This window comes from Anas platyrhynchos, chromosome 27 (assembly GCF_047663525.1).
Source record: "Anas platyrhynchos isolate ZD024472 breed Pekin duck chromosome 27, IASCAAS_PekinDuck_T2T, whole genome shotgun sequence".
Classification (NCBI taxonomy): domain Eukaryota; kingdom Metazoa; phylum Chordata; class Aves; order Anseriformes; family Anatidae; genus Anas; species Anas platyrhynchos.
Genome location: NC_092613.1, coordinates 3,010,909 through 3,036,032, shown reverse-complemented (window position 1 = coordinate 3,036,032; position 25,124 = coordinate 3,010,909). Strand labels below are relative to the sequence as shown.

The 25,124-nt window shown below is 49.1% G+C and overlaps 1 pseudogene; it reads left to right on the top strand.

Annotated features, from left to right (window-relative positions):
* Positions 1–8,307: 8,307 nt before the first annotated feature.
* On the top strand, positions 8,308–24,709 carry LOC113840557 (zinc finger CCCH domain-containing protein 11A-like; annotated as a pseudogene).
* The last annotated feature ends 415 nt before the right edge of the window (positions 24,710–25,124 follow it).

Sequence of the window (25,124 nt, the reverse complement as noted above, 5' to 3'; positions counted from 1 at the left end):
TAGAAAATGGATTACAAAACCCATTCAGCAAGTCAAGATGAAGCAACGCTGGCACTGTTGATAGCCAGCCCCACTGCTCTCCAGCTCCCCAAACCTGAGACACCTAGGCACTGGCTTGGAGAGAAAACCTTTCTGCAATGTTCAGCGACACAGCTGGAGAGCCCCAACATGGAGATCCCAGATCAAACCTTAGGTCTGTTCCCAGCATCTATGATATATCTTTTATTGGGCTTCCTGACTGTGGCAAAGCTTCCACCCAAGCCCATTTATCTCTTTCCAGGTTAACAAACCATCTTGCCAACCCTCTGGCAAGAGATGGATGATGAAGGGCAGCAGACAAGCAAGCCCACTGCCATGTCCTCAGCAGCAAGTCTGTCACTGGGATGAAGACGGAGTATTGAATTACATAAACTGGCTGCAGTGGCTGCCCCAAGCTCCTGCCGAGGACATCCCAAGGAGAGGCTCTCCCTCCTCCCCATGTCTGGCCATGAGACATGCCCATAACTCCTGGAGAGCCTTCCACAGTGCAGCATGCTTGGCATGCACCGCATCACCAGCAGTACTTAACATTGCACCCATCACCATCACAGTAAGGAGGCATCTCTTTACCTTTCAGCAGTCCTGCATGCAATGGGATGATGTCTTCTCCTGCGGGCTGCTGCTGGTAACCCCCACCACAGTAAGAGTGGAGTGTATCTGTTCTTACTCCATACCTAAAAGTCCTCTACCAGACACTGCTGCCCACTGTGTGAGGTCTTGCCCACGGACCTACTGAAAAACCATTTTCATTAAAAAAAAATATTACAATTAAAAGTGTTAACCCTATTTAGAGATAGGAAATTGAGGCATAAGGTTTCCTCCATCAGCTTCATCTCAGAAATGAGCAGCAGATCTGACCTCAACATCCCTGCCACTGAACCACAGGCACCTCCCAGCCCAGAGAAGCACACACCTACAGCAGCAGCTGTTGGAGTTGAACAGCAGCTCACTTTGGTTGCCTTTGCCCAAGGATGACTGAATCCTCCCCATTTCCATCACTGGGGCTGCAGCAGGATCTGTTTCCAATCCAAGAGCCTGGCCAGCATCATCTCCCCAGGTGAGATGTGATGGGGGATGTGTGACACACCAGCACGCCTCTATTTTAAGGTGCTGCTGTGCGACTGTTAGAGAGGTGTTTTTCTTTTTCCAAACCTTCAGTGCTGTAAACATAGCAGCAGGGAGAAGGTGGAGACAGCTGCCTCATCAGAGCACAGCCAGGTGTTCAGCTGCATCTTTGACTCCTTCTGTCCAAGGGAGAACCATCTTCAACTCCTTCCATCATGGAGACCAGCATCTTCAACCCCTCTTATCCTGAGGATCATCATCTTGAAACCCTTTTTATCCCAGAGACCACCATCTTAAGACCCTTCTATCCTGGGGACCACCAACACAAACCTGCAGGAGCAGATCTCAGTGCCTGGCTCAAAGGTGCCCATGCCTATTCCATCGCCTCTGTTTGTCTTTCTGCCACCCCAACTCACACCCAGCCCAGGGCTGAGCTCACTGTGTCCCACCAGCCCTGCCATGAGAAGGTACATTGTGCTGAGTTCCCTCCTGTCGGGCAGTTATATGTCTGCAAGCATTTGGGAAGGTTATAAATGCAGAAGCAAAAATAGGCAGACAATAACCCCACAGTGCTAGAGCTACAGTACATGTTGTTTCAGAAAACTTAAAAATCCTTCTTCAAAACCATACTGGGACTACAGCCCAGTCATGGTTAAGCTGGCTCCGTTAAATATGGTTGTGTTTATTTTTAATATTAATTCTTCTATTAAACTTGCACTGACTGGTGTTTGGGAAGGCAGGAAAGTAAAAAAGGGAACATTGAGCCTTGGAGACAGGCAGGGAGCTCCACTGTTTTCCTTATCCTGATCAAAATAATCCTAAAAACAAGGAAAGGCTTGTCACCCCAGCATCCCACCCTTTCATTTGCAGTGGGATCCACAAACCCTCTGGCAGATCCAGTACAGCTAAGGAGAAAGCCCTATATTTTGTGTCTGATAATGAAGTAAAAGCACATTTATGGGATTAGCTGAGCTAATCTCTGGTAAATGCAGTTTTATTGAACCATGCTGGGAGTCAGAAAACAATCAACCATTAAAAAAAAAAAAAAAAAAAAAGTGGAGGTGCAGGTATTCAGATCCAGACAGGGAGAGGCTGGGAGAACAGGCAATGATAAACACTAAAATCTAGCAATCAACCCAAAGCTGTGCCTGGAGGAGAATTTGTGGTAGATGGACAAAGCTGAGAGAAGGCTTCAGGGTCTCTTAGGCCCTGGTTGTGCATTCAGTGCTCAACTATGTGATTCTCATAGAAAAAGAAAATTGGATCAGAGGGATTCATTTTAGCTTGCACTGGACTTGCAGCCCACTGGAAATACGTTCAGGTGGGCTGCAGGTGCAAACAATGAGATGCTTCCCCAGATCTTCATGGCGTACTTCAGTGGGGACCACCAGCAGTGCTCAGTACCCCTGTGGCAGAACTGCAGCTAGTGAGCAGGAAGGCAGGTACCTGGCCCACAGACCAGGCACCAAGGATGGCCCTGGCTCCCTACAACACCCTGATCTCTGCTGCACCCCAACCTGTGCTCGCCCCTAAGGAAAGCTGCAGCAAGGGATGTTCCTTCCCCTGCAGCAAGGGATGCTCCTTCCCCTGAAGTGAAGCAAGGGTAACACTGTCCAGTGCAACCGTGGCTAGACCATGAACGCAAATCTCTGCTGCAAGCACTGCTGGATGCATTTCAAACCCCAGACAGTGCTTTTGTTTCAAGCCTCCAGGAACCTATTCTCTTGCTTTAACATGACTTGACATGATCTTTCCCAGGTACATTGTCTGTCTGCTCCTCTCTCTTTCTGGTTCCTTGAGCACTGCCAAGCTGTCTGCCTAAATCCTCCGCTGCAGCAGGGGCTGGCCCAGCTGTTTGGAGAGGGCAGCGATGTACAGGGGCACATGGGGGCTATAGGAAGAAGACCTATGAGATGATGCTTTCTTCGCTTTAATTGCAAGTAGTGGGTCAGACCGTGCTCCCATCCTTCCCTTGTGTGTTTACACAGCACCTTGCAGAGGGATGCCGTGATTCCCAGTTAGCTCCCCCCAAAATCTAGTCCCTACTTCAATGCAAAATAGAGTGATGAACAGCTGGATGAGATCCTACAATACTCTGATTTTGGCAAAGGGCTGCAGCATGCATGGTGCAGGGCTGCACTGAACAATTCAAAGTGCATGGAGAGCTTGAGACAGATGTTGAAGCCAAATGCCTCTCCCAGTTCCCAGCTCCCATGCCCTTTGCCATGTCCCCTCTCAGCAGCAACAGCCCAGCAAGCCCAGGCTCAGTGTGCCAGATGGAGGGCCTCCAGGCAAGCAAGATGTAATGCACTAAGCAATCCCGCAGAAATCCCAGGCCCAGATCCTCCATCTGCTCTCGTAGCCCCCCAGCGCCTGTGGCCAGCCTCCATGGGGTTTCCTGCATGCTTGGAATCCCAGCATGACACCAATACTCCAGGTGGCAAGGGTAAATACGGCTTAGGTGAGGAAATACAGCTGTTCCCAGCCAGTGCCAAGGCCATAACACAGGGCAAGGCTGCTCTCCCCTGGCAGTGGCTGTGTGTTGGCTGGGACACAGGTGACACAGCTGGATAGGGATGTCATAGCACCATGCTCTACATGTCACAGCACCATGCAAGCTACAGACCCCAAACCACACCTGCATGAGATGCCACTGAAGCCTGCACATTCATGCTCCATGTATACGTTTTCTAGTCCACTGCAGCAGGGCAGAGAAATCCCAGGCAAGCCAGGTCTGGCATCCTTCCAGCTTGCTAGGAGCCATCACGGAGGGAGGGCAATGGAGTTGTTGTGGATGCAGAGTGTGGCAGGATCCTTGATGCAAGCCCCAGTATGCTATCTTTAGAAGGAACACATGCTATGCTCAATTTCTTCTGCTCTATTTCCTCTGTGAAACCCTTCCCCGTGCACGCTCACAGGGACGCAGACAGAGGAGGGGGCTCTCTGTGTCCCACAGCCAGTGCTAACAAAAACAGTCAATGACCACCAAGCAGGCTGATGTATGAGCTACGATACCACAATGCATCTACTCCCACTGAGGACTTCCTCATTGCTGTATACAAGCCATGGGGACACACCACTCTGTTGGGGCATGGAGCAGAGCCACCCTCTGCACAGCTACTCTGTGGCCAGCAGCAGGTTGGTGTAAACTCCGGTGCAAAGATTACATAGGATCCATCCCCAAACTCATATCCAGCATACGGACACATCTATAGTCCAGGAGCTGGTGGCTTCCATCCCTTTATACACTCACAGATGTCAACCTTTTAGTAACAACCATACAAGCATGCTCTATGGAAGTCTATAGTGCCAGTAGGTCTTTGAATGAAAGAACCATCCAGGAAATCACATCATCTCATTTGCCTGGGTGTCATTACATAGGGTAAGCTTCTCCATCCTTGGAAGAGATGGATTTCAATGCCCTTGGCTGGGGAAAAGTCCTGGAGTCCTACCATAGGGTTTTCACTGCCAGACTGCTATAAATGGGACCAAAGTGTATTGCCTGTCTTGCAGGCTCTGCCAGAAAACTGCTGATGGTTTCTGTGGGATATGAGTGTGATCTCAGCCTTCCAGCTCACGGTCTTCCTGAGATTTAGTCATACAGTGACGCAATTTGCAAACCCCAAAGAGGTCAATGCACTGGAGAAGCTCTGAGCTCAGAACAGCTTCTCCACATTCCCTGGATTTTAGAGAACACCAGGCTTTATGGAAATCTGCCTCCAAAACCAACGTCAGGAGTAAATGGCAAGTATTTTCACCACTCAGAAGGGGGTCAGAAGGAAATTAAACCCAAGTGTGAACACAAAGGAATGAAGAGACACACAGACCATCCCTACACACTCCCACCTCTTAAAGTGTTCTCAGTCTGCCCTCACCTTTGGGGGTTATGACCCAGCTAAACCATGTGAAGTAGAAAGAAGATGTTTGGAAAGGAGCTGGAGGCTGTTCTTCTGTGGTGGCAAACCCCATCAGAGGTGCCAATGGCCAAAGCAGGGCTCTGCCGGCCTGGTGCAGGTTGCACACGGCCACCCACTGGCCATAGACCCAAAACAAGACCATTTTCTCTATTGGGGAAAATAAATAAATAAATAAACTAAATAGAGAAACTGCTCATTTATTGCCTTCGGTGAATTTAAAGCAGGATCAATACCACACTGGTGCATGATTTATTAGGGGGTGACAAGGCTCTGACCCATCCTAACCTTGCTTGTTGTGTGTGACAGTGACCCAAAGCAAGCATGCAGCCCCATGTTGTCTGGTGAGAGTTCTGGCAACTTCTGATCTGTTGCATCGGCAGAGGGATGTGATCACAGGAGCTCTAAGCAGAGCTTAAATTCCTCTTTTGCAAGATGTTGCTTGCTGCAAGGTGTCAGCTCCTGTTTATTTGCAGAGGTTAAGAGTGGGGGACAGTGGGAATCCTGCAAAGGGATCCAAACTGCCCCAGATCTGGGGAGGGAGAAGAATCCATCCTCAGCCCTGGCAAAGGGGAAGTTTGCCTCCTGTCCTCCCTGAAGCATATAGAAGGAGTGCAAATGGCTCAGCAGTTTGTATTACAGCATCCAGAGCAGAAGTCTGACAGACGCTGTATTTCACTGACCCCAGGAGGGATGGGGAAGAACACAAGGCACCTTGCAGATATTTATTCCTCCTTTTTAAGAGGAACAGGAACAAAAAAGCCCCTGCAGTCTTCTACAGAAAGCTGCACAGCAGACCCGCCAGCCAGGCAAGCAATAAACACATTGTCAAGGAAGCAGGAGAACAGCCCTAATGACAGCCTCTAGTTTCTTCCTTTTTGTTTTGGAGCCAAAGGGAAACAGAAGAAGAAGATGCTCACCCTGTAGGCCACGGGTCCAACTCGAGGTGGTGGCATTAACACAAAGCAGCCTGGTGTGCCCCAAATCCCAAGCAGAAATGGTGCAGGTGTCTGTGGCCAGGCAGTCAGAACCACTGTGACAAGTATCCTCTGCCCCTGCTAGGGCCAGGACATTAGAAAGGCCACTTCGTTATTCCAAGATGTACAGCTATGCCTCCAGCCAACTGGGGCTGCCCTGACTTTTCTTGCAGCTTCCTCCACAAGCTCCAGAAGCACTGCCAGAACTCCAAAGGGATAAAAGAAAAGTCTGGAGGTAAGAGGAGAGGAGTCATTTCTCTAGGCTTTTCTGCTGAAAGTGTCTGAGGGAATTCTGGTTTCAGATCTCCTCCAGTACCAAGGAGGCAGCCAGCAGACCTGTTCTGGGGGACACACAATGACAGCTGAAACTTCTTGCAGAAAGCCACCTGGACCCACTCTGTTACTGGCTTTAATGTCAAGATCCTGCTCCATCTGCTGTACAGGCTGTGAACAGGATTTCAAACTTGTAATAACTGACTGAGTCCCAAACAGGATTGCAATTAAAGTTTACAATTTATTAAACGAATAGAGGCAAGCAAACAGCGCTGGGTGCGCTGGGACTCTCCGCTCCACTAAGACACACACAAGTTACATCAGGCGGCTGTTTTTTATGCTCCTAGGCTAATACATCTTCATCACCACTTTTGGAAAAGGCAGGGTTATTATAATTAGTTTCCCAGGACCCGAACCATCCCACGGATGCATGCGTATCAGTCTCTGGTGGTCCCTCTGGGGGTGCTCGTACTGAAGGCTCCTAGTCTTCCTCCCAGGCTTTGTCCTTCAGTCATTCTTCAGCTTCCCCCCTCTCCTTATTTAGTAGTCTCTGGGCCGGATGTCAGAAAGTTGTGTATTGTGTAATAGTCAGCAGTTATCTCAAAAAACTCCCCCCTATTCTCTTATCTCCCAGACCCAAGTCTCAAGGGTTACCCTTCAAACCGTCTATCAACACAAACTGCTAGACCATTCTTTTGCAAGATACAAGAACTATATATGCTAACCACTGTTTCTCTTGGACTTGTGGTTATACAAGGGTATGTAAGACAGAAGGTCACATTTCATCATGAGGCCCTAGCATTGTTCCATATTGACATGAATCAGATGAACATATTTCACAAAACTCATTTTCCATCTCTACAGTGGTAAAGAAACTCGGACAGCCTCACGGGGCATGAGCAGTGTTTGCAGACAGTGCAGCTGCTCCTTGGGAGCAGGATGGGCAGTGCTCACTCCAGGATACTCTGATCCTTTGTGCACCTGCAATAAAAACCAGAAGAATGATGGAGCCACAGAGGAAAATGTTAAACTCCTGAGAGAGGGAAGATCACAACCCAGGTCTGGGTTTTGGGATGACACAGCAATACCTGTGGTTCTTTCTGCCCAGGAATGCTCTTGAACATGGCTGAAATGAGGAGAAATTGAACTGGGGGAAGGGGGCTGTTTCATTAAACATTCATACAAAAAAAGCACTACTCTCCTTAATAAATTACAGAAGTGTATTCCTCCTCAATTAATATGCATCACTACTTACTTCTCTAAGGAAACTAAGCTCTATCCCAGGGACTGAACATTAATGCTTTCTGTCAGCAACCCATAGCAGCACTTTGAGATTATTTTTCAGTCTTTTTTTCCACTTCTCCTCACAAGGTGGTAGTTCTTAGCTTGCATTTTTTTCTGAACAGCACAAGCTAAAGACTCATAGGTACAATATTTAAGAAAGAGCATCGTGCTAGGAATACAGAAGCAATTTTGCTGCACCAGGTAGTGCTACCCATCCCCGGTGGGATGGTTTTTGTTTTCAGAAAAGCCCAGCACGCTGCTGCCTGCAGCAGCTCTGTGCCCTGACACACATTTGGCAGCTCCGTCTCTCACCTCCCCAGATGCTGTATGGCACTGCCCAACTTCAGTCACTGCTGTTCACAGCTTATGCTAATGGGGCAGGCTGTGAACGTAAGCAGGGGGTGCAGACACACGAGCACTCAGCCGGCTCTGCTGTGCGGACAGCCCCCCTCAGGCAGCCAGCGCGGGATCTCGGTATCCTCCTTCCACAGCACCAGTACGGCGCAGAGTCTTCATGCCCCGGAAATCAGAGCCGCTTCACATTCATTGATTTCTCATTAAGCCGGGCTTTCGCGTGCGCCATTGCTCCTGTACACAATTTACATATTTTATCCTTTTTTTTTTTTTATATTTGTTATCTATTTAATGCCCCCCCCTCCAATAAACCTGCGACCATAGAGACGCGGCCCCCCCCAGCGGTCCTCCAGCATCCCAGCGCCCCTTGCGCGCGCTCCCGCCCGCCCTCAGCGGCTTCCGGCGGTGGCGGCGGAGCGGGTGCGGCGAGGCGGCGGCAGCCATGGGGTACCGCGGGCAGGGCCAGAAGGTACAGAAGGGGATGGTGCAGCCCATCGTATCCTTCCTGCGGCTGGGGGGTGGCGGGGAGGTGGGTGGGGGGCGGCTCGGACCTCAGGGGGCTCGGATCTGGGGCCCTGGGGGCTCGTCCCGGGCCTTGAGGCCTTGTCCCGGGGCCCTGAGGCCTCGTTGTGGGGTTTGGGGCCTTGTCCCGAGCCCGGAACTGTCGTCCCCGTGCTGAGCCCTTAACGCAGCGCCCCAGAACCTCATCTTCCGCTACCTGCAGAACGTGAGTACCGCGGGGAGGGGGCGGGGATGGGGATTTGGGGGGTGTGGGGGGAGTGGGGAGGGTCTGGGGATTCCCCTCGGTGAGTTCGGCTCCTGGCCGTGTCCCGGGACGGGTTTGTGGGGGATGGAGAGCTGTGCGGCATGCTGGTGGGCACGAGGAGCCCGGCGTTTCCCCCTCGTGTAGCCGGGCGTGCAGGGGTGTTCCCTTGTGACTGGAAACGTGTTCTTCACCAAACGTGTAGCATTCACCCGATGGTATAACGCTCAAACGTCGGATTGCTCATTGAAACTGCCCCTGAAAGTTGCTCCTTGGAGCGTTTGGGAGCTGTCGTGGCTGTGGCTAGCAGGTATTTCTGAACACATGAGAGAACAAAACTGCTCAGTGTTTGTGGCCCGACTTACTCTCCTCCTTGGTTCTGCAGAGGTCGAGGATCCAGGTGTGGCTCTATGAGCAGGTGAACATGCGGATAGAAGGCTGCATCATGGTGAGTATCCGCACGTCCCCACGTTACATCTTTCGTTTTCCCTCATTCACAATCCTGTTTTTTGGTCAAGAAAAGTTATCACAAGGAAAAAAAGAATTGTACTTCTCTAATAAGTAGTCTTCGTTGTCCGGCCAGGATCGGTAAAAATCCCTGCTTGCCGGTAACTAGAGCCCTTCATAGAGCAGCGGGGGGCGGGGGAAAGGCCTCCTGCCCGGCCCGGCTCCCCTCCGCTGCCCTGAGGGGGAGCAGGCCTCGTGTCCGGGCCCTGCGGGTCGTGTCCGGGCCCTGCGGGTCGGGTCAGGGTGCCCTGAGGGGAGGGGAAGGGGGGGGGTGCAGGCCGCAGGGCCTGGAGGCAGGGCTGGGGGCTGGGGTGTTCCCCCCCCTCTCCCCCCGTATCAGCCCCTTCTGGGCCCTGTGAGGCAGGAGCTGCTGCCCGGGGTTAGGCCCAAGGTCCCCTGTCAGGCCCGGGGCCGCCCTTCCCCTCGCCCTGCCCTTCCCTCCCACTCCTGAGCCCTTCCTCAGGCCTTGCTGGGCCCTCTGTCCGGCTGTCTGTCCATCCATCCAACCCTCTGGCCATCTGTCCCACCACCCTGCCCTCTCCCTAAGGAAGCAAAGAGTCCCCGGGCTGTCTTCATGGGGGGGGGGGGAGAGGGGAGGTTCTGCTGAGAAAAAAATGAAAGATTTCCCCCTTAACGGGCGCCTTGCGAGTTATTTCGAGTTCCAACCTTCTGCCTTCCTTCCGTAGCAGTGCCTCTAAGGGGGGTGCTGTAAGGCAGCCCTCATCTGGCGCGTTGCTCCTCCGTTCCCCCAAGGAACTGCCTTCAGGATCTGACTAACTCTGGATGCACCCGGTTGTCGCCTAAATTTCTCCTTTAGCTTGCTGAAAACAACCCGTTTGGGTGACCTTTTGCGTTTCTCGCTTAAAATTTGGATTGAGGAGGTCTGGGTTTCCTTCCGCTGATGTCCACGCTGAAGGTGCAGAAGGGTTCCGTGCTGTTGCTTGGGTCAGCCTTGTTGCCAGGTTGGGAATGTTTAGCCTCCCGGTGCTTCGGTGCTGTTGGGCTGCACTCAGAGTGTGAGCTCTGGGCGTTATTTCTCAACTACTGCGTTATTGGAGCGTACAGAGCCGAGATATTCTGCGGATAGGTGATTTAAGCCACGTCAGAACCACCGCTGTGGCGTGTGCCAGCGTCGGACGCCCGTTCGACTGCTCGGGCGGAGCAGGTGAATTGAATTTGGTGCTGGGTGGCGAGGTGGTGTTGGGGGAAGAGCTAGGCTAAGGAGAGCTTCCTCTTGCTCTGCCCCTTCCCATCTCAAATGGCCGCTTCCTGGGGAGATGGGTTCGTTGCGAGGCTAACTACAACGTTACAGTGAGGATGAGGAATCCTCTTTAGTCCCGTAGGTATTTGCTGCCAGGCCGCAGCGTTGATTTCAGAAATTGTATTTAAAAAAGGAAAAAGAAAGGAAATCCGTATTGTTTAACATACTCTCTTTTCTCGGAGAGTAGATGGAGGAGCTTCAGCAGTGCCCTTCCTCCCGAAAGGCTTCCCAGTGTCTGCTCAGACACTGAGGAGGAAAATAGAGGAGAGCCACCCGATATAAATAAAGGCAAGAAGGGGTTATGGATTAAGAGAAACCCACATCCTTAATTGCCAAGCCGGTAGCGGCTCTGGTGACGTGTCCCGTGGGTGTCTGTGCAGTGACGGGGCTGCCTCACCCCTGTGTACCCCAGGACAGACATTTGGGGGGCTCTTTGCTGCTACCACAGGGCGCAACCTGCGGGTCCTGGGGCAGGCAGGATGAGTGCTGCTGGGCCCGGAGGGTAGGCCTGGCCTGAGAGGAGACAGTAAAGGAGGCAGGTTTGGGGCTTAAAGCAGGCTTGTCCTGCCCCAGCCTTCTCCGGAACCTGTGTGCCTGGCTCTGGAAAGCCGTGACAAGACATCAAATGACTCGCAGCTTGCCAAGAGAGCTGCGGTGCTGGAGGAATGGCCGCCTCAAGGGGCTGAGGCCAGGCACCATCACGGGCAGGACTCGAGAGACGAGGCACGATCTTGGCACAGACACAGAAGGGAAGGGGAAGCACTGCTCTGCTGGCCCTGAGCGGTGCAGCCCCAGGAGAAAAAAAAATCTGTGTTTCCTTAGGCTGATGTCCACGCTGAAGGTGCAGAAGGGTTCCGTGCTGTTGCTTGGGTCAGCCTTGTTGCCAGGTTGGGAATGTTTAGCCTCCCGGTGCTTCGGTGCTGTTGGGCTGCACTCAGAGTGTGAGCTCTGGGCGTTATTTCTCAACTACTGCGTTATTGGAGCGTACGGAGCCGAGATATTCTGCGGATAGGTGATTTAAGCCACGTCAGAACCACCGCTGTGGCGTGTGCCAGCGTCGGACGCCCGTTCGACTGCTCGGGCGGAGCAGGTGAATTGAATTTGGTGCTGGGTGGCGAGGTGGTGTTGGGGGAAGAGCTAGGCTAAGGAGAGCTTCCTCTTGCTCTGCCCCTTCCAATCTCAAATGGCCGCTTCCTGGGGAGATGGGTTCGTTGGGAGGCTAACTACAACGTTACAGTGAGGATGAGGAATCCTCTCTAGTCCCGTAGGTATTTGCTGCCAGGCCGCAGCGTTGATTTCAGAAATTGTATTTAAAAAAGGAAAAAGAAAGGAAATCCGTATTCTTTAACATACTCTCTTGTCTCGGAGAGTAGATGTAGGAGCTTCAGCAGTGCCCTTCCTCCCAAAAGGATTCCCAGTGTCTGCTCAGACACTGAGGAGGAAAATAGAGGAGAGCCACCCGATATAAATAAAGGCAAGAAGGGGTTATGGATTAAGAGAAACCCACGTCCTTAATTGCCAAGCCGGTAGCGGCTCTGGTGACGTGTCCCGTGGGTGTCTGTGCAGTGACGGGGCTGCCTCACCCCTGTGTACCCCAGGACAGACATTTGGGGGGCTCTTTGCTGCTACCACAGGGCGCAACCTGCGGGTCCTGGGGCAGGCAGGATGAGTGCTGCTGGGCCCGGAGGGTAGGCCTGGCCTGAGAGGAGACAGTAAAGGAGGCAGGTTTGGGGCTTAAAGCAGGCTTGTCCTGCCCCAGCCTTCTCCGGAACCTGTGTGCCTGGCTCTGGAAAGCCGTGACAAGACATCAAATGACTCGCAGCTTGCCAAGAGAGCTGCGGTGCTGGAGGAATGGCCGCCTCAAGGGGCTGAGGCCAGGCACCATCACGGGCAGGACTCGAGAGACGAGGCACGATCTTGGCACAGACACAGAAGGGAAGGGGAAGCACTGCTCTGCTGGCCCTGAGCGGTGCAGCCCCAGGAGAAAAAAAAAATCTGTGTTTCCTTAGGCTGATGTCCACGCTGAAGGTGCAGAAGGGTTCCGTGCTGTTGCTTGGGTCAGCCTTGTTGCCAGGTTGGGAATGTTTAGCCTCCCGGTGCTTCGGTGCTGTTGGGCTGCACTCAGAGTGTGAGCTCTGGGCGTTATTTCTCAACTACTGCGTTATTGGAGCGTACGGAGCCGAGATATTCTGCGGATAGGTGATTTAAGCCACGTCAGAACCACCGCTGTGGCGTGTGCCAGCGTCGGACGCCCGTTCGACTGCTCGGGCGGAGCAGGTGAATTGAATTTGGTGCTGGGTGGCGAGGTGGTGTTGGGGGAAGAGCTCGGCTAAGGAGAGCTTCCTCTTGCTCTGCCCCTTCCCATCTCAAATGGCCGCTTCCTGGGGAGATGGGTTCGTTGCGAGGCTAACTACAACATTACAGTGAGGATGAGGAATCCTCTTTAGTCCCGTAGGTATTTGCTGCCAGGCCGCAGCGTTGATTTCAGAAATTGTATTTACAAAAGGAAAAAGAAAGGAAATCCGTATTCTTTAACATACTCTCTTTTCTCGGAGAGTAGATGTAGGAGCTTCAGCAGTGCCCTTCCTCCCAAAAGGCTTCCCAGTGTCTGCTCAGACACTGAGGAGGAAAATAGAGGAGAGCCACCCGATATAAATAAAGGCAAGAAGGGGTTATGGATTAAGGGAAAACCACTACTTCAAAAATTGGTGCTCTCTACAAACCGGTTAAGGGTTTGGGACCTGCAGGTGCTGCCTCCACCTGTGTGCGTTGCAGTCGTGCCTGTTGCCACTGAGCAAAACGGGGAGAGCTGCTTTGTCGAACGCGGCGTGTTAAAGCACGTGCCACTGCCTGGAAGAAAAGCACGGACTTCCCTCGTGTGGGACTTCTTCCCTAGCCATGTGTGGTTTACCTGATGGTTTCCCATAAGCTGTGAATGTTTAAAAGAAAAAAACCAACAAAACCCAAGACCAACGTTGAGAGTGGTGAGGCAGATCCTCACCTGGGGACTCAGAATCAGCGGTGACATCACCATGCGAAGCATTGTGTGCGCTTCGGGTCGGGGCTGCTGCGAGCCTCGCAGCGGGGAGGGAGAGCGGATGCGGGGTGCCTCTGTGTCAGCCCTCTGCCCTGGTGGCTTCGTGAGCACTGAGAGTTTGACTCCTGTGTTGCCAGCTTTCGCTTCCGCACCTGCGGTGTGGCAGAGCCAGCGAGCTGCTTCCTCAGCTGGAGGAGGAAGAGGAGTGACCTCAACGTTGCCGAGGTAAAGCACAATTCTTGAAAAGATTTGGCAAAGACGTGGGTTGTAGCAGCGCGGCTGCTGCAGCAGATCCTGGAGCATTGGAGAAGACAGAGAGGGGTTTCTTGGTGAAAAGAATGCTGTTAAAAGTGTTTTCATGCCAGAAATGAGGATAAAGGCCTCTGTTGTTTGACATCCTCTATTGACCTGGCACATTGGCATTACAGCGTACCTGGCACGCTGTTTGTATTAAAAAAACAGGTATTTTAGTCAGGGCAGGCCAGAATCCTGCCTTGGCACTTGCACATGGCAGCAATGCTTACAGACCCTGCATCCTGGCTGCCAGGCCAGGACCTAAATCCGACGGTGCTGTTGGTAAACTGAAGCTCAGGAAGCGCTTCTGGGTTTTTCTGTACTTCCATGTGAATTTTGACCCTGTGAAGATGGTGTCTTAAGCTATTTTCGGAACAACAAATAGGTTGAAAAGCAGTTTCAGTTTAACATCTGCATGCTTGGGTGTTATTAACAGAGCTTTGTATACTGAGCTGGTGCTTGGTAGGAGAAAAAACATAAACCTTACCTGGGAAACTTGGACCCCCTCAGCTACATGCTGCTATGAGGAAACTCAGATGTAAGAACACACTTAAATAACACATCAGCAGAGCTGTTGTGCTCCTGACCACCAAAGGCACCTTTTTCCAACACCGTCGTACTGGAAGTTGATGCAGCTGGTTCCATCCGTAACGTGGGACTGTAGAGTGCTGTAACAGAAATATTTTTTCACAGCTTTGGAGAAAGTGAAGCAGAGAAAACCACACATAACCACTGATAGCTGGACCCCAAACTGCCACAGACTGACAGTGATGCCCACTGGATATCTCCTGATACCCTGCTGCCTTCTGCCTGCTCCAGCAGAAGTCCCGTTTGAATTAGCCAGCAGGTCCCTCTGAGTGGCTTTGCTAAAACTCCCGCCGTAGGAAGTATCCTACGGGAGCCAAGTTGCTAAACTGATGGGTGGGTTTCCCTTAACCCCCTCACCCCTGACTTTCCAGCTCCTGACGACACTGCCAACGTGTGCAGTGTCACCGTGTGCCAACTAGGTGCCAGCTGCCATGGTTTGTATATTGTAAAAGTAGTGATTTGGGACTCGTGAGCACTGAGAACAGGTTAGCAATTGCTTAAGAGCTTTACTTGTGTCGCTCTGGGGCAGGGAGATGGGTGAAACATCTTAGGCTTGAAAGTGATTCCCTGCAGAGTGACGTGCTCAGATCTGCACAACAGATCTGTCGTTCTGGTCACCTTATTAGATCCCTGCTTGAGAGGGTGCTTGCAAGAATCGATTCCTCTTCACCTTGATGTGTCAAGCTAAAGAGAAATCCGTGCCGAAGCACTGTCTGATCAGACGCGTGCCTCGGTTCAGGATTGTTCTTTGACAGCTGCAGAAACACCAGGACAGTCGGCGCCTTCAGGAACAGATTAATTTGATCTTGAGGTTGTCATAAAACAGGTCCCTGAAGTTTGAAGACTCTTCCAATAGTTTGGGCCAGCAAGGAGCAGCTGTAGCTGGCGGCTGCGGTAACTCGGGGCTCAGAGTCTCAGAGAGCGTGCTGAAAGGTGACCCCCAGCTGGCTGCTGGAGGAAGCTGAGGCAGCGTTCAGCTCTAACCTTTGCCTTCTTGGCTGGCATCTTTGCACTCCTGCTGTCAGTGGGTGTTGAGTGTCCTTCCCCCCAGCCTCAGAACGTGCCCTCAGATGTAGGCAGCGTTTAGCAGCTAGAATTCACTCCAATATAAAGAGTACAAATCATGCGTTTTCTGCTTTTGCTTTGGAACTCTTAGCTTGAGGTTTTCCTGCAGGCCATGAGGTTTCTTGCAGCAGCAGGGAGGAGTTCTGTTAGCAAGAGGCTGTTCTGTGCTTCGACTGTGGGAAGATGAATGGTTCCCTGTGCACCGTTAACTAGAACTTGACACCTAGCACACCGCACTTGCAGCCTGTGGGGTGCTTTAACAAGCAGGTAAATCAGCAGAGGCTGTTTTGCAGCCGGGGTGATGCTGGCTGATTAAAAAGCAGGGGCAGAACAAGGAGTTTCTGGTGTTTGTTCTTGCTTGTCATCCGACTCTCCACTTCCACTGTTCTTTAAAAAAACAAAAACAAACAAACAAACAAAACAAGCGGTAAGCATCTTGAATATCTTTACTATAAATGGAAGGCACAAAACAAGCCAGCAACAGAGACTGTCTAAGAGAAATACTTGGTGCTTTATAAAGAAACAAGAAAGTACCCTTAGGTAGGTGTGATAATCCTCCTCTAATGCGTTTTTGGAGTGCAAAAATAGATTTGTTCCTTTCTTGCTCTTCTCTCCAGGACAAAGGCAGAATAGCCAACTGCAAAGTTAGAGCAGGGAGGTCCGTTTGTTCCATACTGAGAAAGACAAGCCTGTAAAACAAACTAGACAGATTTGCTTTTTGTCATTTATCTTTCTTCAGCAAAGGCAAAGCTTATGACACCTGTTGGTGTGTATTTCCAGAATTTGGGAAAAAGGCTTTGCTCTCTTTGAGAGACTGATAACTTGATTTGATCAACTGAAGAAAGCTGGAAAACTGTTCGTTCCTCATTATTTTTCGCTTGTTACTTTCTTTAGGGTTTCTTTTAAAAAGAAGATTTCCCTGCTCACAAGCCAGTAGAAGACTTTCAGCCCAAGCAAGGGTGAAGACAGCTCTCTCCAAGAGCAGAGGAAGTCCCTGTGGAGAGAAGCCGAGCTTGTTAGCAGAACTCGTCGGCATGTCTAAACAAGGAGACGATTGCTACTTCTATTTCTATTCTACCTGTACCAAGGTATGGCTGGCTTTCCTTTGCTTTGCTTTGTTTCCCCATTTTTTTCAGGAAGGAGTAGATTAGGAGGAGGAAGCACACTGGTCTGTGGTTAACTTGAGAACCAGAGAGATTCTGAATTCAGTTGTAGCAACATTAGGCAGCAGCATGGCCATTTTTGAGGCTGTACTCTCTTTTCCTTGTTGGTTTCCTTTTGGTTCCAGGGAGACAAATGTGCCTACCGCCACTGCGAAGCTGCTCTGGGCAATGAGACGGTCTGCAAGCTGTGGCAGGAGGGTCGTTGTTTCAGGAATGTCTGCCGATTCAGACACATGGAAATTGACGTGAGTGCCTAAGGATGTGTTCTCAAAATAAATCAACAAAAGCCTTTTTCAGTGCTCTAGGTGTACTGATTGTGCTTTTGCAGGATAGATTCGTTTGCTTCCAAATCCTACTGGTTTCTGTTACCAAGAGAGGGGGTGGGAGGAAGCAGAGGGAAATAAAATCAATGCCTTAGGTATGTCTTAGCAAGATATATCTATTTTTTTATTATTAGATGCTGACAGTTTTCTCAACAGATGCAGAATAGCTGTTAAATAGACTGCTAAAACCTGCTGGAGCAGGGGGGTAATAAACAGGCTGTTCTATCCTCATGGGAGCAGGCTTGATAAGGAACTCTCAGGTCTCTTCTGAGCCACAGTCCTTCAGCTAACGCTGTTCTAGCTGCCTGGGGTAGGAAGTGGGGAAAGTTAAAGGTGCAGAAGAACTAAGTCTCCAAGAAGTAGTTCTAGACAGGGTTAACCTAGGCAATTTCGGATGTTCTTTTTCCCTCTGAATAGTCCTAGTATAATCCTAGGTGTATTAGTTTAACCCACCCTCAACTGATGTCTGCGAGTGCCTGTCTTCTCAAACTGAATGATGACAAATCTAAATGTGCATAGTGGTTGCAGCTTATGCAAACTTTGTGAATATGCCCAGAAATACTCCACTTAACTGAGAACCTGACCTTTGGAATGATGTTTCAGCACTGTGTTGTGACAGCTGTCATGATCTGGAGCTGTGCATCTCTTTGCAAGCCTCAGGTGCGTGTTATCACGAGCTTTTCTTTCTTTCTGTCTTCAGAAAAAGCGCAGTGAGATTCCTTGCTACTGGGAGAACCAGCCGGGAGGCTGTCAGAAAGCCAACTGTGCTTTTCATCATGCAAAGGGACGTTACATCGATGGACAATTCTTCCCACCAAGCAAGAGTGAGTTTAGGTCCTTTTTCTTTAAGCGCTGAAGACTTAATGTTGAGTATTACTTAGTGGGTGCCAATCCTGTAGGGGGCATCGGGTAACTGTTCATTTGTGAGTGCAGGAAAAGGTCTGCAGTCATAGGTGGTCAGTTAAACCGAGTGTACTGCTGGTGTTTGTTTTCTGCTTTCGTGCTCGGCTTCTCTTTGCTTTGTGTGATGTTTGCCTTGCAGTTTGCTTCCTGTTGTTTCATCTTTTGCTGGGTGGTAGGGAGATGTGTTGTTGTTCGAAGGGAAGTCATTGTTCCCGGTGTAAACAGTGATGGGATGGGCAAAAGGAGATGCTGAATTCGTTGTCTGTGCGGGTTATCTGCCTTTCCTACCATCTCTTTGCATTGTGGTCAAAGTTTTAAACTGCCATATTACCGATGATCCTCCTCTTCCTCTAGCTACACTGCCAAGTCCGCCTGAGTCCGCGGACGATGATTTGAAAGTGGCTCAGATGTCACTGCAGCAAAAGAAACTTTCTGTCCAGTCAAATCCATCTCCACAGCTAAGGGGGTGATGAAAGTGGAAAACTCTGAAAATGTCCCAAGCCCTACACACCCTCCAGTTGTAATCAATGCTGCAGATGATGATGAAGATGATGATGGTGAGCATGTGTTGGTTCTTGGAAGGAATTTGTGCTGTAAATGATTGTGTTAAATCTTTGGTTCTTGAAGGAATCTGTGCTGTACATGAATGTCTAAATCACAGATGACCCGAGGTCTGACTAGCGATAGGGCAGGCAGTCTGGCCAGGTCACTGGTGGCTTTGTCTGGCAGTCAGTGGACAGAACCTGAAACGTTGGAGGAAAGCTTAGAACCACTCCTGCTTTAGCTGGTCTGTTGTGTAAAGTTCTGTGTGAAACTAGGAAGGAAATTTCTTATTCCTGTCTGAAGAGCAACGTGTTGTGTAGTAGTTACAGCTGCAGAGAGAATCTAGAGTCCTAGATGTTTTGTCCTAGTGTATTCTACTTAGGAGTTCAATAGGGGGGTAACTGAAAAACAGAAGAGTAACGAGAAGAAAGAGCTGTAGAAGACAGTGCTATATAAGAAGCAATTTCTGAAGCATTAAAGAGGCTGACAGTGGCAGGTGTGGACACAGTATGACAGGAGTTTGTGTATAAATTGTTTAGAGCCGTGCAAATGCCTTTTAAAGGGAAAAAAGTACTTTTACTCGTAGACATTCACCTTAGAAAGGACTATTTCTCAGCATTTGTACCTAATAATATTCTGCTTGCTTATGCAGCTTTGTTCTGCACAAAGTATAGCTGTCAAGCAGACTCAGATTCACGCTCTACTATCTCAGCTGGAATTTGGAGGAAGCACTGAGACTCTTAAGATTTTTTTTCTATGTTAATTATAGTTAAAATATGAGTTTATGTGGTTTAGCTGTCAAAACAGTGTCTGACTGGGTTTTTTGGGACATGGGCTAACAGGATAATATTTCTGTTGGCTACTGGTTTCTGTGAAATAGAAAAAAAATTCCCTTTTGTTTTAGGGGAGGAACCTGTGGTTCGACTAGATCCTGCTGATAGACAAGGAAAACGGAAAGCCTCCGCAGGTAAGAACTTTTTATGAGCTTTGACGTAGGTGCTGCCTTCTATACATGACTGCATTAAAGAGTATTTTTGAGGTATGAAAGGAAAATACATTGCAGTGGAGATCTGTGTTGACTGCAGAAATGGAAAAAAAAAATAAAAAAAATCATTTAGCAGCTGAAAGGCAATTCTATGAAAATATGCTTGAAAAATAGAAGCTTATTGTTGACTGTTCTCAAACCTTCCTGCAAAGAAAAGTTCTTACAATATTCCTTGTTTTCTCTGAAGATGATGTAAGCACCGTTCCAGTGAAGCGCAGCCTTGCTGAAAGGCTGGGGAAGAAGGTAGAGGCTCCGGGAAATGCTGACAAAGCACCCAAGAGAGATCCAGGTACTGAACGGGCATCTGGAATGGATTCCTGGGTTTTGTATTTAGTCTTTCTGTTTGTCCTTTTCCAGTGATGTTTCTTTTTGCATGTTGGCTGAGGTCGTAATCACTGGGATTCAAAGTTACCTTTCCTGTCTTGTTTTGAACTGTGAACCTGAAGTTGACATTCTGCAGCCTCCCTAATTCGTTCTGTTTCTGTTTTGCAGTTCAAGTTGCCAAGTCTCTGAAGGACAGGCTGGGATTACCTCCTAAACAGACCAGCACTGAGAGAGGTAACAGCTAGATATTAAATATGCTTTCTCCTCCTTCCTTTCCATGAACTTGGACTGCTTTCATCCATCCCTAAAAACTAATGTAAACGAAAACAAAGAACTGATGCCTCTTGCTCGAGTGCTGAAGCTCTTCTGACAGCCACTATCAGAAATCTGGCTCTAGGTGTGTGTTTCTTTTCTACTTGTGCCTTGTCAAGGTTTTTAGCTGCTTCTGTGAACCGTTACGTACCATTAGAATAGAACCACTGCCAGGAGCAGGAATTTAAAATGCAGCCTGAAAAAGTACTAAAGTAAAGCAGCATTTCTGTGTAGCAGTTCTCTCTGGGTAGGGCTGGTCTTCAAAATACAAGTGGCTCAGAGGAGGAGGAGAATGTTGTTCTAAGGATATTGTTCTAAGATGCATTATTGGGAACACTCCAGATTAGTTTTCCTTAGTGCTCTGACAAATTTTGGAGACTTAAAATATTGCTGGACTCTCTTGAAATGTTGGTGCTTCTCCTCATTTCTTGATGATGACAGGGAAGGCTGCTAAGCCGATGGGAGAGATCCATGTGAAAACACTGGAGGAAATCCGTCGTGAGAAAGCTCTTCAGAGACGCGAAACTCAAGCCAAAGGCGAGGCTGAAGGGCATGGTAAAACTGAAGATTCCAGCGCAGGGGCAAGACCTGCTCGTGCAGGTCGCATCAAAACTTTCCCTGAAGCCTTGTCTGAAAACAAGAATAATCGCTTGGTAGAAGAGAAGAAAAAAGCAGGAGAATCCCCTAGCAAGAGCAAAATTCAGGGTGAGTCCAAGAAGCAGCTCGCTCTGTCCGGGCGAATGGATTGCACATTGTAGCCTTTCTCTCTCTCTCTCATGGGACACGAGGATGCACAGATGCTCAAAGGAAACAAGTACCCAGCTTTCTTTATTTCTGCCGTTGACAAAACTTTTTTTTGTCTTTTTTTAAAGCACCTGAAAAAGAAGAAAAGAAGGCAGTGAAATTGAACCGGCCTTTTCCTACCCTTTCCTCTGTAGCTGATGTACGGGTGAGTCCTCTGTGAAGACACACATCCATTCGTACAATTTCTGATAATTCTGCCAAGTTTTGTTACTCACCGTGTGCCACCCTCTTGAGTGTGTTCTTACCCTTCAGCACCTGGTAGGAGCTGCAGTGCAGTCTAAATCCTATCGCCAGCAGCATTTCCAGACAACTCTGTAATCCCCAAACTTGGAATCAGTCTGTTTATACCACAGCAACAAAGAAACCCTGTTAGCACCAGCTGAAATCTACACGGTTAACGTGGAGGGAATTCTTTTTGTTCTTACTGCCTTGAGCTGTCAGACGTGAAGGATTTAATACGGAAGGCCAGAGTTCTGTGTTGAAGGAAATCAGTCTGTCAGTGGATACTGTATAGGGGAACTTGTATGACTTTCTGCTGCTTAAAAAGAATGTGATAAATAGATGTACAGCAGAACACCCTAGCTGTTTAAAGAAGCTTGCCACAGTGGATATTGCAGATATGCGAGACTGTGTCCATAGTAAAGCATGGCTCTTGTTACATGCAGAATTTTATGGAAAAAAAAAAACCACAAAAACAACAACAGTAACCTGAAGGATATTAATATGCTGTTCCACATCAAGACCATTTTGGAGGGATTGCTGATCAGATTTTCTTAACGAAATCTCCACGCACGGATTTTTTTATTTTTTTTTGTCCTATTCATGCACTACTTTTCTTTCCTTCTAGCCCACGCAGCAGAGTGGAACTCGTAAATGTCCAGAGAAGAGCTTTGAAGAGAGCCGGTGGGAGAAGTGGCAACAGCGAGAACAACAAGAGAAGCTTCGGAAGGAGGAAGCTGCTGTCAAATCTACTGCTGGCTTCTTTAATACTGAACCAGCAGGGAAAGTGGCAGCTCAATTTCAGGGCCAGGAAGCTAAAAGTAAGTGTTGAAGGTTAAGAGTTCCTTAGGTTGTCTTCTGAAATACAGACAGAAGATGACGATTCTCATGCTGTAACTCTGGCTGGGTGCATTTTGCCACGCAATGCTACGAAGCGAAGTGTGTACTTTCTTTTTCTTAGTTTGTTTCTTTTCCTGCCAGCCAGATGTTAGGTAAGGAACGGGAGACTAGAAAATGACACGACAAATTTGGACGGTGTAGAACAACTTAACTGTGGGACATCACTGCAAGGGAGAGGAAGCTGGTACAACAGTTGCATACACTCTTGTCCTACTCTAACTGCTGCTTTTTCCTTTCCTAGAGGGAGCAGGACTTTAACTATAAAAGCTGTCTAGATTTGTGAACCTAGCTGGCACTTAGGATTGCTATGTGTCTGAGGTTTCCCTTGTCCTGGATTATTATTTACTGTAGCTATTGGGTTTCTTTGTTCCTTTGTATGGATTGTTGGTAGACAGAGTTTACTATGTGGAAAACATTCCTGAGAATCCAGGCAATGGCGGTGTAATTCTGCTGGCCAAATGCATTTAACTGTGTAGAAGGACTGTGGAAATGATGAAGAGAACCTGGATTTTTCCTGAGGCGGAGCAAGACTGTATCAGTTCTCTCTTCCTTTTACTCTAGCCAACTTGATGACATCTGCGAAGCCTTCGGGTGGGAAAGTCACTTTCCCCAAGAAGAAGGCACTGAAACGTAAGGCACCTGGGAGTTATCCCTCTGCCGTAGCAGCTGTGGAACTACGGACTGCCTTTGCTGCTGACATGATGGGACCTCCAGCCAAAAAAGCAGCCATGGTAAGGCCAGGGGCTAATGCAGAGATGGATCCCTTGTTAAATTTCTACCCTCCTCTAGGAGAAAAGGTGGAAAACTCAAACGTTCTGCAGGCCTTCTGTTTCCTTTTAAATCCGGGAGCTGTCTCCAGGATGCTTGTAGAACCCTTCTGTATTTAGGAGATGAATGGCACTCTTGAACCGGTACTCTGATGCTGTGATTTCTCTGGTGTGGGGGATTTTGTCCATTAATGCCATGTTCTTAAAAGACACAAGAGCATGAGTAACGTCCAGGTGAATGTGAACTTTCTTCAGGAGCACCTTGGTTTTGTATTTTGGCCACGGCTCCGCAATGCCAGAGGAGAAGCAGTGTGGAGGAAAAAGCTATTGAGGAATCTTTTACCCATGTGTCATAAATACTGTTTTGCTGCTTTCTAGGGTGTTTCAGACGTGCCGGAGCACATCCCAGCCATCAGACTTGAAGAAAATCCCCCAAACAGGTGACAACCCCAACTTGTTCTTTCTCTTAATCAGTGTATATCCCCAGGGAAACGTACGTTCTGTCACATGTGGGAAAAAATGAGGGTTCTGAGATAATTAAAGCCAAAATCCATCAAAGGAATAAGTCACCTGAAACCACTTTCTAGCAGGAAATCTAGCAGGATTGCTTAATTCGGCTTTCTTTAAATGCTGCAAGTCAGCACAGCTTTCCAGTGACTTCTTGGGTTGTCTGAATACCTGAACGAGGAGGAGGTGAAGTTCTACTTCCTCGTGAGGTGATAGATGAGGAGTAGTGTCCTCTGCCTTTTGGTCCTCAAGAATGCCACCTCAACTCCAGGTGCCCTGCCTTCACGGATAAACCCCCAGACTGAAAAATGTAGCTGGTAACACATCGGGCTCTAAATGTAGCCCTGGGTGGATTGATAACAATCCCTGTGTAAGATTGAAGCGTAGGAGGGCTTGCCTACAGTTTGAAGAGCCGGTTTGCAGAAAACGGATTTCCCGTTAAGAAATGGCATATCCTGATTGTTCTTGCTCTCCCAAGACCTGAAGTGCGTCTTGGAAGCCCGGCAAGATTTGAGGAGCAGATGGAGATCGATCTCGAGACCTCGACCTCAGCTTCTTCCCAGCTAGAAGAGGCACGCACACGCCAGCTGAGTTCCACGGGGAACGCGCCCTTATCTGCGGATGAAGATTTTGAGAAGCTACTATGGGAAATCTCAGGAGGCAGACTGGAAGCCGAAATTGACTTAGACCCAGGGAAGGACGAGGATGACCTCCTCCTTGAACTCTCCGAGATGATTGACAGTTGAACCGCGTAGTCCTATGGTATATTTAAAAATTAAAAAATTAAACTGTTCTTCTTGTTGGTGTACTGGGTCTGGCTGGAATGTTAACTTTCCCGGCAGCAGCCCATACACTGCTGTACTCTGTACTTGTAGCTGGAACAACAGATTTATCACAGCAGTGTTGTGTCTATTGCTGAGCTGTGGTGGCACAGTATTGGGCCTTTCTCTAACCCTCCTAGGGGATGGGCAAAAAGTGAGGAGAGAAACATCACTAGGGCAGCTGACCTAAACCAATCAAAGGGATATTCCATACCATGTGATGTCATACTCAGCAATAAAAGGTGGAAACAGGAAGAAGAGGGGAGGGGTGGGCTCTCGTTGAGAAGACGTTGTGGAGGAATGGGTAAGTGAAGTAGGTCATGTGGATGTTGAGCAGCTGGGAGGCCGCGAGGTAACAAAGTATCGAACACAGCTCAAATGAGCCTGAGAAAATACGTAAATGCAGCCTGGGAAGGAATGTAAGTTCTGGGAGGTTTTAGGGAGGTTTCAGGGAGGTTTCAGGTACAAGAACGTGATATCTGTTGGTATGCTGGGAAAGTACTAACTGTGTTATTTTGGTGGGAAACTAGCTGATAGAATAGAGAAATGCACTAACCAATCATGAGCTTAGCTTTTGCAATATGTATGAGCTAATTATATTGAATTAGATAAAAGACGACTGAGCTATCCAATAAATCGAAGTTCACTGATCACTCATATTGAGCGTTTGTGTCTTCCTTCCGTCGACAACAAATGGTTTCGCAACAAATGGCGCCCGAACAGGGACCTGCAATACAGGAACAGGGACCTGCAATACAGGAACAGGGACTTCGCTGGAGTTGAACCTGCGCTGGAATTGTACCTGCGAGCCACGGTTGGACGGAATACAAGGACCGGTCCTGCAACGCAGCTCAGGAGGTGAAAAGGATTACAAATTGCTGAATCCCCGCACCCGAGGCCTGAAAGGTGAATGGAACCACACCCGCACCCGCAGCTCGGAAAGGGAGTCCTCGCACCCGGGATGAGCCTATAGAGGGTCCCGCCGGAAAGCGTCGCCGAGGTCTTTGCAAAGGCTGCAACGGTACCGACGTATATAAAGGTATGGAGAGACAAGCGGCGTATAATTTGCTCA